Source organism: Mandrillus leucophaeus, unplaced genomic scaffold, assembly GCF_000951045.1.
Source record: "Mandrillus leucophaeus isolate KB7577 unplaced genomic scaffold, Mleu.le_1.0 Scaffold317, whole genome shotgun sequence".
Classification (NCBI taxonomy): domain Eukaryota; kingdom Metazoa; phylum Chordata; class Mammalia; order Primates; family Cercopithecidae; genus Mandrillus; species Mandrillus leucophaeus.
This window is the reverse complement of record NW_012103332.1, coordinates 318974-332340: the sequence shown is the minus strand read 5'-3', so window position 1 is coordinate 332340 and position 13367 is coordinate 318974. Positions and strand designations below refer to the sequence as shown.

The following is a 13367-nucleotide window of genomic DNA, read 5'->3' as shown; positions in this document are numbered from 1 at the left end:
AAATGCAAGTCAAAACCACAGTGAGAGAGTGTAAATTAGTTCAACCATTATGGAAGATATTGTGGCGATTTCTCAAGGATCTAGAACCAGAAATACCATGTGAACTAGCAACTCCATTACTGGATATATATACCCAAAAGATTATAAATCATACTACTATAAAGACACATGCACACATATGTTTATTGAAGCACTATTTACAATATCTAAGGCTTGGAACCGACCCAAATGCCCATCAATGATTAACTGGATAAAGAAAATGTGGTGCATATACACCATGGAATACTATGTAGTCATAAAAAAGGATGAATTCATGTTCTTTGCAGGGACATGGATGAAGCTGGAAAGCATGATTCTCAGCAAACTAACACAGGAACAGAAAACCAACAACACATGTTCTCACTCACAAGTGGAAGCTGAATAATGAGAACACATGGACACAGAGAGGGGAACATCAGACACTAAGGCCTGTTGGGGGGTGTGGGGCTAGGGGAAGGATAGCATTAGGACAAATGCCTGATGCAGATGATGGGTTGATGGGTGCAGCAAACCACTATGGCAGGTGTATACCTATGTAACCTGCACGTTCTGCACATGTACCCCAGAACTTAAAGTATAATAATAATAAAAAAAGAAAACAAAAGGCTTTGGCATTTTTCCTTTAGTACCCTCCCTGTCTTCACAAAGGTCTCGGGTTTGCAGTCAATGTGCCTGTTTCTTGTTCTGACGTCTGGAGGGCTGGGCCTAGAAAGGAGGAAGGCAGTCATTTGTGATGAAACTGAGAAAGTTGAATGAAGCTTCCACATTCTTGCAAATTCACACCTTCTCTGAGTGCTGCACTTAACCACATGCTAAGTATTTTGGTGCCTTCTGGGGGCCTGGGAGGCTGGATGAAATTGTTGAGTGATGAAGTAATTTTACTTGGAATGAATACTGAATTTTTTTCTTGCAACAAAGAGACACCAACATGTATCTGACTTTTTTTTTCTTGGTAATTAATTTTAGGAAGTACTTGTGAATGCAATCAAGATGAGGGTGGACAAAGTCATACTGGGCGTCGTCTCAGAGCTGTAGAGCCAAACAACAGCCTTAATGAGCAAAGCCACGTGGTCTTGGGGTTGGAGGGAAGGTTAATAACTGACTCTAGGCCTCAGCAATGCTGGAGGGACACTGAGGGCTCACTCAGGCCCAGAGATGTGGGGAACCCTGGAGGCTGGGAGTCTCCTTGACCCCTGCATAGAAAAACAATGCATTAGGGAGAAAGTCCTTCACTTTTGCTGCTTTATAATGGCCTGATAAAGCTGTGTGGACCCTTCTGGTAAATTGGGACATTGGCTATTATAAAAGAGGTGCCCAGGCAGTGAGGGGGAGAAGTTAATAATATTAATAATAATTCTGATGATTACTCTGCATGAGGCACTCTTTCTATTCCCTATAGCTCTCCTGCAAGATAGACATTATTAGGACCATTTTTATATGCAAGGAAATTGAGCCTCAGAGCATTAAGTAACTTGCCCTGGAGCATGTGTCTGGTAGCAGGGCAATCAACTGTCCCGATTTGCTTGGGACTGGTGTGGTTTCGGCACTGAAATTTCTGCATCTCTGGAAACCTTCTACTCTGGGCAAACTAGGACAGTTGGTCACCCTAGAGGAGTCAGGGCCTATGTGATGGCCAGGTCCACGTGGTTCCCAAGACTGTTGCTCTCAACACTGTGCCAGCCTCATACGTAAGGCAAAGCTCTTTCCTGTAAGGCCGCATGAATAGGAAGCTGCAGAGGAAGAATTTGAACCCAGGACTGTCTTCCTCCAGAGTGGGTGTTTTCTTACCAGGCCATCAAGACAGGAGCACCTGACTGTTGATACACAATAACAGAAGGTTCCAGAATGCCTTCAGCCCTGTGGTGCTGCTGTGAACCGATAGGTAGGCCTAGTAGTTATGCCTTTCTAGGGGACGCACATATTCCTGGGGGAGAAGCTGGAGTCTTTGTAGCATCTGCATCCTGGCCCTAGCTTGGGGCCAGGCCTGGTGAAAGCAGGGATGTCCTAAAGCTTTGAGGAATGAAGGAGGGAGGAGATTGCACACAAGGTTGCTTTCATTTAAAGAGCAACACCAGGCTGGGCAAAGTGGCTCGCGCCTATAATTCCAGCACTTTGAAAGGTCAAGGAGGACAGATCACCTGAGGTCAGGAGTTTGAGACCAGCCTGGCCAACATGGTGAAACCCTATCTCTACTAAAAATAAAAATAAAAAATTGTCCGAGCATGGTGGCGGGTGCCTGTAATCCCAGTTACTTGAGAGGCTGAGGCAGGAGAATCACTTGAACTCAGGAAGCAGAGGTTGCAGTGAGTCAAGATTGTACCACTGCACTCCAGCCTGGGATGACAGAGAAAGAGCAAGACTCTGTCTCAAAAAATAAATAAATAAATAAACAAACAAACAAATAAAGAGCAGCACCAATGTTCAACCGCTCAATAATCAGCAGACACAAATACAGATATAAAATAAAGACCAATTTTAGTTGAGGTGTCACTTCTCTTTGTCTCTCTGTCTTTGTGTCTGTCTCTCTCTCTCTCTCTATATATATATGTATAAATAATATATAACATATTCTGTCACCATATTTATATACTCACAAAAGTTTTTCAAGCTGTTTCTCCTTCCTTGAAGCTGTTTTGAATTTATGAGCAACTAGAGTGGAAAACTTGTTCTTCATTGTGGCTGGCATTAAACATCACATTTAGCTGCTTGTCCTAATTATCCCTAGATTTGTTTCCATGTTTTGCTACTCCCAGGAAACCCTGTCTTTCCAACCTCTCTGGTTCCAGGGCCCCTGTGTTCTCCTTCCTTGTAGCCAGAACAGAGCCCAGATGGAAAGATGTGCCAGGCGAGTCTATTTCAAGTGACTTTACACCTTGGCTGTTGCCACGCTTCTGGTGTGTTCTGATATCCGCTCTCCTCTCTTTCTATGGTAATACAAGCCTGACGTTTTGGCTGAGCCTACAGCCACCCCCAAAGTAAAGACTACATTTAGCAGCATTCTTTGCAGCCAACTGTGGCTCTTTGAGTAAGTTTTGGCCAAAGGGTATGAGTGTGACTTATACAAGCTCTGAGTTATGCCCCTAAAGGGAAGCCTTGTACCCTCTCCAGCACCATTTCTTCTCTCCCTGCTAGTTGGAATACAAGTGTGTTGGTGAACTCTTTGGGGAGAATTTCTTCATTTATTTAACTGGGATAATCCTGAATGAAAAAGCAAACAAAGAAATACGACTCCATGGTGGATAACCAGCAGAAATAAAAGACAATAGAAATAGACCTACAAAGATGTCAGATATTGGAATGGTCAGAGGCTGACCACAAAACAACATCATAGAGATGGCAGAACAACATCCTGGGAGAAGCTTGGGTTCCTGTTACCTTGGGGGCTGCCTGGCTAGCCTGCATATGTAAGGGAGAAGTCAATGTCTACCTTGGGCCTCTGCTATGGTAACTGACTCCATATCCAAGTAGCATACTGCTTCTCTGTAGCAGCTAATTTCACTCCGGAGTCACTGTCTTCCAATCAGTATGTTAGTAGATGCTATGGTTTGGACATGGCTTGTTTGGCCCTGCCAAGTCTCATGTTGGAATTCGATCCCCAGTGTTGAAAGTGGGGTCTTGTGGGAGGTGTTTGAGTTGTGGGGGCAGATCCCTCATGAATGACTTGGTGCCATTCTTGTGGGAGTAAGGAGTTTTCATTCTTAATTCCTGCAATATCTGGTTGTTGAGAAGAGCCTAGCACCTCTTTCCATACCTCTCTCAGCTCCCCCTTCATCATGTGTTCTCCACATACCAGCTACCTTTTGCCTTCTGACATGAACAGAAGCAGCCTGCAGTCCTCACCAGAAGCAGATGCTGGTGCCATGCTTCTTGTACAGCCGGCAGAACTGTGAGCCAAATAAGCATCTTTTCTTTATAAATTACCCAGCTTTGGGTATTCCTTTGCAGCAACACGAGTGGACTAATAATAATGTATTTATTAGCACGGACATTTTCAGAAATAGCTTAAGCTGACACCAAACAAAATCTTCAACTTCTAGGGCTTTTTAAATCATAATTTTGGTGAGAACCTGACCATTCTTTTTTTAACAGATGGCAATTTCAAGGGTCCAGAAGGCTCTAGAATTGGTTGGAATTGGTAGAAAAAGAGAAGGAGATGATGATGGTGGAGGGCAAAGAGAAGGCATGATAGCATCTAACCTTTATTAAGCAATAACTGTGCACCAACACTATGCTAAACACTTTACATGTATACTGCTGTGAGTTATGCACTATTACAACTTCCACTTTATAAGTGAGGAAACTGAGGCTTGCTATGCCCAGTCACACTGGCTTCCCTGCAGTTTCTCTCTAACATTGTGCTTCGTCCTATGATCATCACTTTGTATATGCTATTCCCTCTGTCCTGAATACCCTTTCTACCTCAGGTTGTCAGATACACAAACAAAACTCAATGAATAAACAAAAACAGGAGGTGCAGATAAATGCGGAATATCAGATCAACAATGAGTAAGGTTTTATTATAAACACATCTCATGCAATATAATAATGTTATGCTAAACATTATTTGTTGTCTATTTGAAATTCAAATTTAACTGGGTGCCTGGGCAGCCCCATTTATTTTTATTTTTATTTTTTATCTTATTTATTTATTTATTTACTTATTTACTTATTTATTTTTAGACAGAGTCTTGCTCTGTCACCAGGCTGCAGTGCCGTGGTGCAATCTTGGCTCACTGCAACCCCTGACTCCCTGGTTCAAGCAATTCTCCTGCCTCAGCCTCCTGAGTAGCTGGGATTACAGGCACATGCCACCACGCCTAGCTAATTTTTGTATTTTTAATAGAGACCGGGTTTCACCGTGTTAGCCAGGATGGTCTCGATCTCCTGACCCCGTGATCTGCCCGCCCTCGGCCTCCCAAAGTTCTGGGATTATAAGCGTGAACCATCGCACCCAACCCTGGGCAGCCCCATTTTTATCCCAACCCTCTTACCTTTTGTTTGTTTGTTTGTTTTGTTTTGTTTTGTTTTAAGAGGGACTCTTGCTCTTGCCCAGGCTGGAGTACAATGGTGTGATCTAGGCTCACTGCAACCTCTGTCTGCTGGGTTCAGGTAATTCTCATGCTTCAGCCTCCCAAGTACCTGGGACTACAGATGTGCACCACCACACCCAGCTAATTTTTTTGTATTTTCTGTAGAGACAGGGTTTCACCATGTTGGCCAGGCTGGTTTCAAACTCCTGACTTCAGATGATTCACTCACCTTGGACTCCCAAAGTGTTGGGATTACAGGCGTGGACCACTGTGCCCAGTCCCAATCCTCTTACTTTACCTGGGTATTTCCTGCCTACCCTTCCAATCTCAGCTTGAGTGCAGCTTCCTTAGGGAAGCCTTCCCTGACTCATAGCCCAGAAGGAGCCCCTTGCATATAGCTTCTCCAGGACCGTGCATCTTGTCCTTACAGCCCTTATCTCCATTGGACTGTTTGATTAACTTGCTCTCCCTCAAGTGGACTGCAATGACCTTGATGGCAGGGTGCGCACCTGCTTTTGGTCTCCATTGCATGTCTCCCTCGCTCCTAGCACATGCCTGGCACATAGCACATACATGAAAAAAGAGTTGTGGAATGAAATAAAGGGCAGTGGAGTAACTGGCCTAAGACCCCCCACTTAGCAAGTAGGAGAATTCACAGTCGGTGCTAAGAAGCAAAGGCAAGAGATGTTTGAAAGGAAAACCTCTCTCCTTAGCATGGCCTCTTGGGCCTGCCACCTGCCTCCGTGGCCCCTCTTGAGGAAGGCAGCTCCGTGGGTTAGTCACGGTCCCTGGAGCAAGACTGCCCGAGATGGAACCCAGGCTCAGCTGCTGAGTATCTGGATGGTCATGGGCTAGCCACCTCACCTCCCTAGGTCTCAGCTTCTCTGTCTGTAAAATGGTGAGCAAAACCTCTCATAGGGCTTTTGAAAGGATTAAGCGAGTCAAGACCTATGAAGCCATAGAACAGTGCCTGGCACCTCCTATGTGCCCTGTAAATGTGAGCGACTGTGATGCCACCTCCACCTCGCTCGCTGTGTTCCAGCTGGGCCTGAAGAGTGCCTTCAGACCCTGGGGACTTTGCATGTGCTATTTCCTCTGCCGCTGAAGCACTTCTCATCTTTTTTTTTTTCCCTGGTCAGCTCCTTCCCGTTCTCTAGAGCTCATCTCTGCTCAGAAAGGTCTTTCTTTGGCCGGGCGTGGTGGCTCACACCTGTAATCCCAGCACTTTGGGAGGTGTAGGCAGGCAGATCGGGAGGTCAGGAGTTTGAGACGAGCCTGGCCAACACGATGAAACCTTGTCTCTAGTAAAACTACAAAAATTAGCCAGGCGTGGTGGTGTGCACCTTTAATCTCAGCTGCTCAGGAGGCTGAGGCAGAACTGCTTGAACCCAGGAGGCGGAGGTTGCAGTGAGCCAAGATCACACCACTGCACTCCAGCCTGGGTGAGAGAACGAGGCTCTGTCTCAAAACAACAATAACAACAACAACAAAACCTTTCTTCTTCCCACCCACTGAAGGTTCATACTCTTTCCCTCCCCATCCTGTTTCACTGGAGCCCTGTGTGCAATATGTAACGATATTTGGTGTGTATTTGTATAGGGTCTGTTTTCTTCTACCAAACTGTAAGTTCTACAAGGACAAGGACCTCTCCTGATTTGCTCCCCATGACATCCACAGTGGCCAGCATAGCACCGCACCAGTCATACAGTAGGCACTCATGGTGAACTAATACACAGTGACAAAACCTGCAGGACCTGGTGGCTGATGGCATGGAGTAGGGAGAAGAGAGGAAAAGGAGGGTCCTGAGAAGTGGGGGACAGCTTTGCCTTTAATGGAAGCAGGGCATGGGGAGGGCCCTGGATGCCGTTCAGTTCAGTAAATGTTTATTGAGTGTCTGCTAGTTGTTCTACTTCTTTCCCATCAGTTAATCACACAAGCTAAGTCAGAACATGGAAAACATCTCATGGGCCAAATAACACAGATGAAAGCTCTATGACCTTGGAAGACACTCCCATAGCAGCCGCCTTGAGATCTCTATGTGTATCTAGGGACAGATGGAAATGAGAATCATAATTGATGCCAGGAATTGCCAATTTAAAAATACAAATGATATACAGTGATTTTTTAAAATCCCATAAGATGCATATATTTTCCATTTTGCTAAAATGATAACTGAGTCTTAGAGGCAACAAGTGATTCGTCCAAAATCACAGAAAGTAGCAGGACTGTTGAGGTTTTACCCTTTGTCCATCTGGCTCTAATGCCTGTGCTGTTGCCCCATTTACCCTGCAGCCTCTGAAAAGCTGAACCTTGACATGATTGGTCCGGCTGCCAGTCCCAGCTTAGCTCGATACAACAGGAGCCAGAGGTCTCACGGTTCATGCACTCAGTGCTGACCAAGCACGCCCTCTAGGACCTACTGCTGGGGGAGCAAACTCAGCAGTCATTATTCTGATTTGCTATTCTTTTGTTAATTCTTTCACCTTTTGATTTACTGATTAATGCATTCATTCATTCATCAAAATGAATTGCACAGGCAGACATGTAAATAGGAAATCATAGCAAGATGTGATTACTTGGGAGTGGCAGTGCTGGAGCAGATTGGCCCTTGTGCCACCAAAGTTCCCAGGACTGGAGGACCAGACCAGTTCTTGAATCTCTAGGATGGGGTGCAGAAATGGAAATCCACTGGAGACATTAAGCATGGCGGCTCCTGTTGGATCCCTGGGGAGCCTAGGCATATCTCATCTCTTGTTAATCCTCATGTCCTTGCTGCCTTAATCAAAAGCAATCACAGTATGTGTGACTTAAAAGGAATGGCCAAGAGGGATTTAATTCAAAACAGGCATGTCTAAAGCTAAGCACACCACTGGATGGGAATCAAGTGATTATGTGAACAAAGAGAAGGTAGCAAGTCAGAGGCCATCTGTTCATTCACAGGCACTCCTCAAGGACTCCTCAGTGCCAGGGCCAGGGCCTCATGGGCCCTACAGTCTAGGGGGCAGAAGAACAATGAACAATGACCATGCGCAAGCCACGTGCTGGAAGGAGGGATAAACACAGAGCTGTGAGCCTGGCAGTCTGTGGCTATAACTGTCCATCTCACCACTGTCCACACTCAGGACCTGGAGGGCAGAGTGTGCCTCTTCATAGTGTCTGTCTCTCCAGGCAAGGCTGCTAGAGTGCAAAGTGAAAATGGTGGGCCCCTTTTTCAAACTGGAGAAAAGATGTTGACATAGATGTGGTGAAAAGGGAACACTTTTACATCGCTGGTAGGAATGTAAATTAGTTCAACCACCGTGGAAAACAGTGTGGGGATTCCTTAAAGAACTAAAAGTAGAACTACCATTCAATCCAGAAATCCCATTACTGGGTATCTACGCAAAGGAAAAGAAGTCATTATATGAAAAATACGCTTGCACACGCAAGTTTATCGCAGCATAATTCACAATTGCAAAGATATGGAACCAACCTAAGTGCTCATTGACCAACAAGGGGATAAAGAAAATGTGGTATATATGCACCATGGAATACTACTCAGCCAAAAAAATGAACAAAATAATGTCTTTTGCTGCAATTGGACAGAGCTCGAGGCCTTTCTAAGTGAAGTAACTCAGGAATGGAAAGCCAAATATCATATATGCTCACCAACAAGTAGGAGCTAAGCCAAGAGGACACAAAGGCGTAAGAGTGATCGGGGACTCGGAGGAAGTTGGGAGTGGGGTGAGGGATAAAAAACTACATATTAGGTACAGTGTAACTGCTCAGGTGACAGGTGTACGAAAATCTCAGAATCACCACTTAAGAACTTATCCACATAGCCCAAAACCACCAGTATCCCAAAAACTATTGGAAAAAAAAAAGTTACTGAAATATAAAGTATCTTTCCTTTTGTGGTTTTCTTCTTGCTCTGTGATAGTGTTTCTTTAAATTTACTATTAAACTGCAATCATGGCAGGGTGAGGTGGCTCATGCCTGTAATCCCAGCACTTTGGGAAGCTGAGGTGTGCAGATCACCTGAGGTAAGGAGTTTGAGACCAGCCTGACCAACATGGTGAAATCCCATCTCTACTAAAAGTACAAAAATTAGCCGGGACTAGTGGTGGGCACCTGTGATCCCAGCTACTCAGAAAGTTGAGGCAGAAGAGTCACTTGAACCTGGAAAGTGGAGGTTGCAGTGAGCTGAGATCACACCATTGCACTCCAGCCTCAGCAACAGAGCGAGACTCCATCTCAAAGAAACAAAAACAACCAAACAAAAAACCCTGCAATCTAAGTTAAAATAAAACTAAAAATCATTAGCATGAATTTTATCACTTATCTTTATATTGTGTGATGCCAGTCTTCCAAGCAAATATGAGTGCATCGATCTCTTATATAGAATCTCAGGAATTACACATTCCTATTCTATCTTGTAGCTCCTCTAGGCACATGTATTTCATTCTTAACTAAACACTGGAAACAAGGCACAAAACAAATTCATTGGTTTTGGTTGCACCTCTGACACAGGCACATTCTACCAATGCTCTCTATCTGTGCCTTCCTGCTGAGTAAGGAAGGACTGGGCAAAAAGGGAATTGTGTCCTGCCCTGTCTTTCTTTCAATGCCATCATCTCCAGTGTTGGTGACTGGTTAATTCAGAGAAGCAACATCTGTACAAAAGGATTGGACAAGGTCCCTCCGTCATTCATGTTTCTTTGAACATCATGGCCTTTTTTCTGCATTTTGACCCAAGTTTGGGTTGTAACAAAAAGCATGGGCTCCAGGGGCAGTCGGAGTCCCTGTTACTGAGATGGAGAGGCCTCATGCTTGTGGTGCAGTTGCTCTGGGTCGCGCTAAACTCTCATGCATCATGGATCCATCAGAATTCCAGACCTGCTGAGTGCTTCATGGAAACGGGGTGGCAGGGAATGGCGGGTACACTGCATGCTGTGGTGTCTCCTCTGCTCATGTGCAGGCTCTATTGTCCCATCAGACTTCACTTACAAAACACAAGTTCAAAGACAACACCCTTAAGAATTTCAAGACTGTGATAGCAAAACATTAAACCAATCATGGGGCCCAAGGCCTTGGTAAACTTTTGCTGATGAAAGAAAACTTTCCCCAACGTGATCATATTTGACTTAGGATCAGTAGGTTAAATGGAAGTCTTCTAGGCAGGGAAGGGGTAAGATAGGCCTAACTGGAGGCAGGAGAAAGTATAGCATGATGGGAAATTGTGGTCAAATTGGCAAGGCTGACAGATCTTGTGCCTGGGAGGGAGGGGCACTTATGAGGCTGAATAGGAAAGCTAGAGCCAGATTGAAGCCATCTTTGTCTTCTAAACTAAGGACATTGGAACTCTACTCACTGTCAATGGAAAACTAGTGAAGATGCCATTAGGTCTTGGGTTCAGAAAGAGGAATCCATTGCAGGGGAAGCTGGATTAGAGGAACTGGCAATGAGACTGATGCAAACAGTCACAGCCTAGGGCCATGGGGGCTGGACCTGGATGGGGCTTCAGGACTGGCAAGAGGGTTCCATTTGAGGGAGAATTCAGAGGGACAACCAAGAGAGGGGGTGAGTAGCCTGCAGGAGGCAGAGAGGCAGGTGGGAGCTGAGGGCAATCCATGGCTTGCTTTCCCATCTGGTCGGCTGCATTTTCTAACTTCTGAACTCAAGAGCTTGGAGACACTACAGGGTTGAGAGACCTCTGAAAATTCCCTTTGGATCCCACTGCCTGCAATTTCTTCCATTTACTGTTTTCTTCTGCTCAGGATGAGCGCATTTAAGCAAGGGAAGGAAAACATTGCACACGGCATGTTATTTTTTAGAAAACCCATGGCACAAATAAAAAATATAATATTTCAAGGCTTCGTTTATTTGCAAGGAAGAGACCGTGTCTGCCTATAGGTTCTGGATAGCGCCCCAAACCCCACTGGCCTCTGTAAACACTCTTGGATGGTAAATAATAGTCGCACCAGTGTTAAATCTATTCGTTAGGGTCTTGGCATGAGCGTACCGTGATTTCAGAAGTCCCTCTTGAATTCTAGGAAACAAAACTTACTGCTTGGGGTTTCTATGCAGAGTTACCGCTGGAGAAAGGTGGAAGGTCGTGTTCGTGCCAACGGAAACTTGTTATTTTTATTTACTTATTAGGTCATGAGCATCATCCATACCTTATGCTTGCAACATAAACTCTCTCATATATATAACTATATAGCATGAGAGTGAGATTTTCCTCACACTCCTAGGTTGGAGCCTGGGCCCCCCTCTTATATGAGAAAACAGGGGCTTCTGGAGGCTAGTGACTTGCCTAGCATCATACAGTTGGAAAACACTAGAACTTTCTCTCAGTGCTTCATGGTCCAAGTTTCCACTAAACCAGTGTTTCGTTTTTCCATGAAAACGTTCCTGTTAAAGAGCAAGGCCGTCCTGAGGGTTCTGGGAGAAAAGTTTACAGTGAGTTCCTCTAATGAGAAAAATGTGATAAAAATCTAATACTTTATCTTCATTCATGCATACCTTCCGTCTTATTGTATACTACACCAAGTCTGTTTTTAACATAGAAATAGTGCTTTGAATGACTTCTCAGAAGGATAAATGCTTAAGAACACATGTCACATTTATCTTGTGTCTTGGCCACTAGGTAAGTCCCTGCACTACTCAACCTCACACTGAGGTGAACTGCTCCATACTGTAGCTGCCACTGAGCCCTAAAAACAGGATGAGAAGATATATATCACCCACAATAACGCTACCTAACCAACAAACCCAGAATCTCAGCAGCACACAACAGTCAGCATTTATTTAGCTCAGAGGTCAGCTGGAGGGTGACTGATCTCGGCCCATGCTCAGCCAGGCTCCCCAGGGGCAGCCCAGCTCAGGCCCCACAGACCTCTCATCCTCCTCCAGAGACCAAGGCTCTAACCCAGGTGTGCTCTTCTCATGGCAATGGTACAAAAACCCAACCACCCAAACACATCCCGACCACTGGTCATGTCACACCTGTTAGCATTCCACTGAGCAAGGCAAGCTATGTGGCTGAACTCCAAGTCAATGGGTGGGGAAATAGTCTTGTTTGTTTGTTTGAAGAGATAAAACTGAAATAATAATATGGCAAAGAGTGTGGATACATGGAGAGGTGAGGATTTGGGGCTATTAATGAAATCTTCCATAATTGTGAGATAACTAGCCAGGTTATTATCTGACAGTCCTATTGACTTGTGTCAGGGACCGACATTTTAATGACAGCTCAGCTACTTTTTAGAAATGTGACCTTCTACAAGATCTTTTCTCTCTCTGAGCCTTAGTTTTCTCCTCTGTATAGAAGGAAAAATAGCTCCTTTTTAATAGAGGTCTTACCAGGATGAAGTAAATGATTTTATGGAAAAGCATATTATGAGAAAGCACTGTGAAGACATGCTTACTATTAACCCATGTCATAGGTTTCTTGAGTTGCTATACTTAGCTCCAAATAACTTCTGATGTTAAAAATAATCAAATCCAGACTATTGGCTGCTTTAGAACAGGGATATAATTATCAAAAGTAATGAAAGCAACAACTACAGCCTCCGTGACAAAATAACAATAGGAATACAGTTGGCCCTCTGCACCCACTGGGCATTGGGTCCAGGATCCCCGAGAATATCAAAATCCATGGATGCTCAAATACCTTCTAATCAGCTCTCAGTACCCATGGGTCCCATGTGGACACCGAGGGCTGGCTTTACTGTCATAAAAAGTAAATGTACTTTACTGTACTTTAATGTCGTATTTACAATTGTACTTCCTAGCGGTATCTCAACCACTAAGATGTAGTACTTATTCCAATGAGTGTTTGCTGGGTGAATGGATGGATGGATGGATGGATGGATGGATGGATGGATGGATGAATGAATGAATTGGAAACAACAGTGATGCATTTGAAAAACATTTCTCTGGTTTTAAAATTGACTTTCAAAGGGGAACTCTAGAAAAATATCTAGGTGAAGCACCCTGGGAAGCCAGAGTTTTACCTGCTTTGGGGAGTAATTACTCATCTCCATAGATAGATTGTAAAGGTTTTCTTCAAAAATCCCTAGCAGGCTTGCAGAGCCACACTTAGTGTTTGTCTTTTCTCTTCAGCCAAGTAAAACAGTTCTTCAAGCCAAAAGGTCTTATCTTTATTCTCTGTGACACGGTCAAGCCCCTAAACTTTGATAATTGGAGGAAAGAGAAATTGGCATATTATTGACAACCACAGATGTGTCCAGCATTTCCAAACGTCAATTCCTTGGTTCTCCCAAGCTCAGAGGGAAGCATTAGAATTCACAATTT

General features: G+C 44.4%; 1 long non-coding RNA gene across 1 annotated transcript in view; it reads left to right on the top strand.

Moving 5' to 3' along the window:
* LOC105545046 overlaps positions 1–13367 on the top strand; it is a 75856-nt gene that overhangs the window by 23590 nt on the left and 38899 nt on the right. Inside the window, exon 2 of the long non-coding RNA XR_001006858.1 lies at positions 3800–3925. This is a non-coding gene — a long non-coding RNA (uncharacterized LOC105545046). The remainder of the gene's footprint in view (positions 1–3799; positions 3926–13367) is intronic.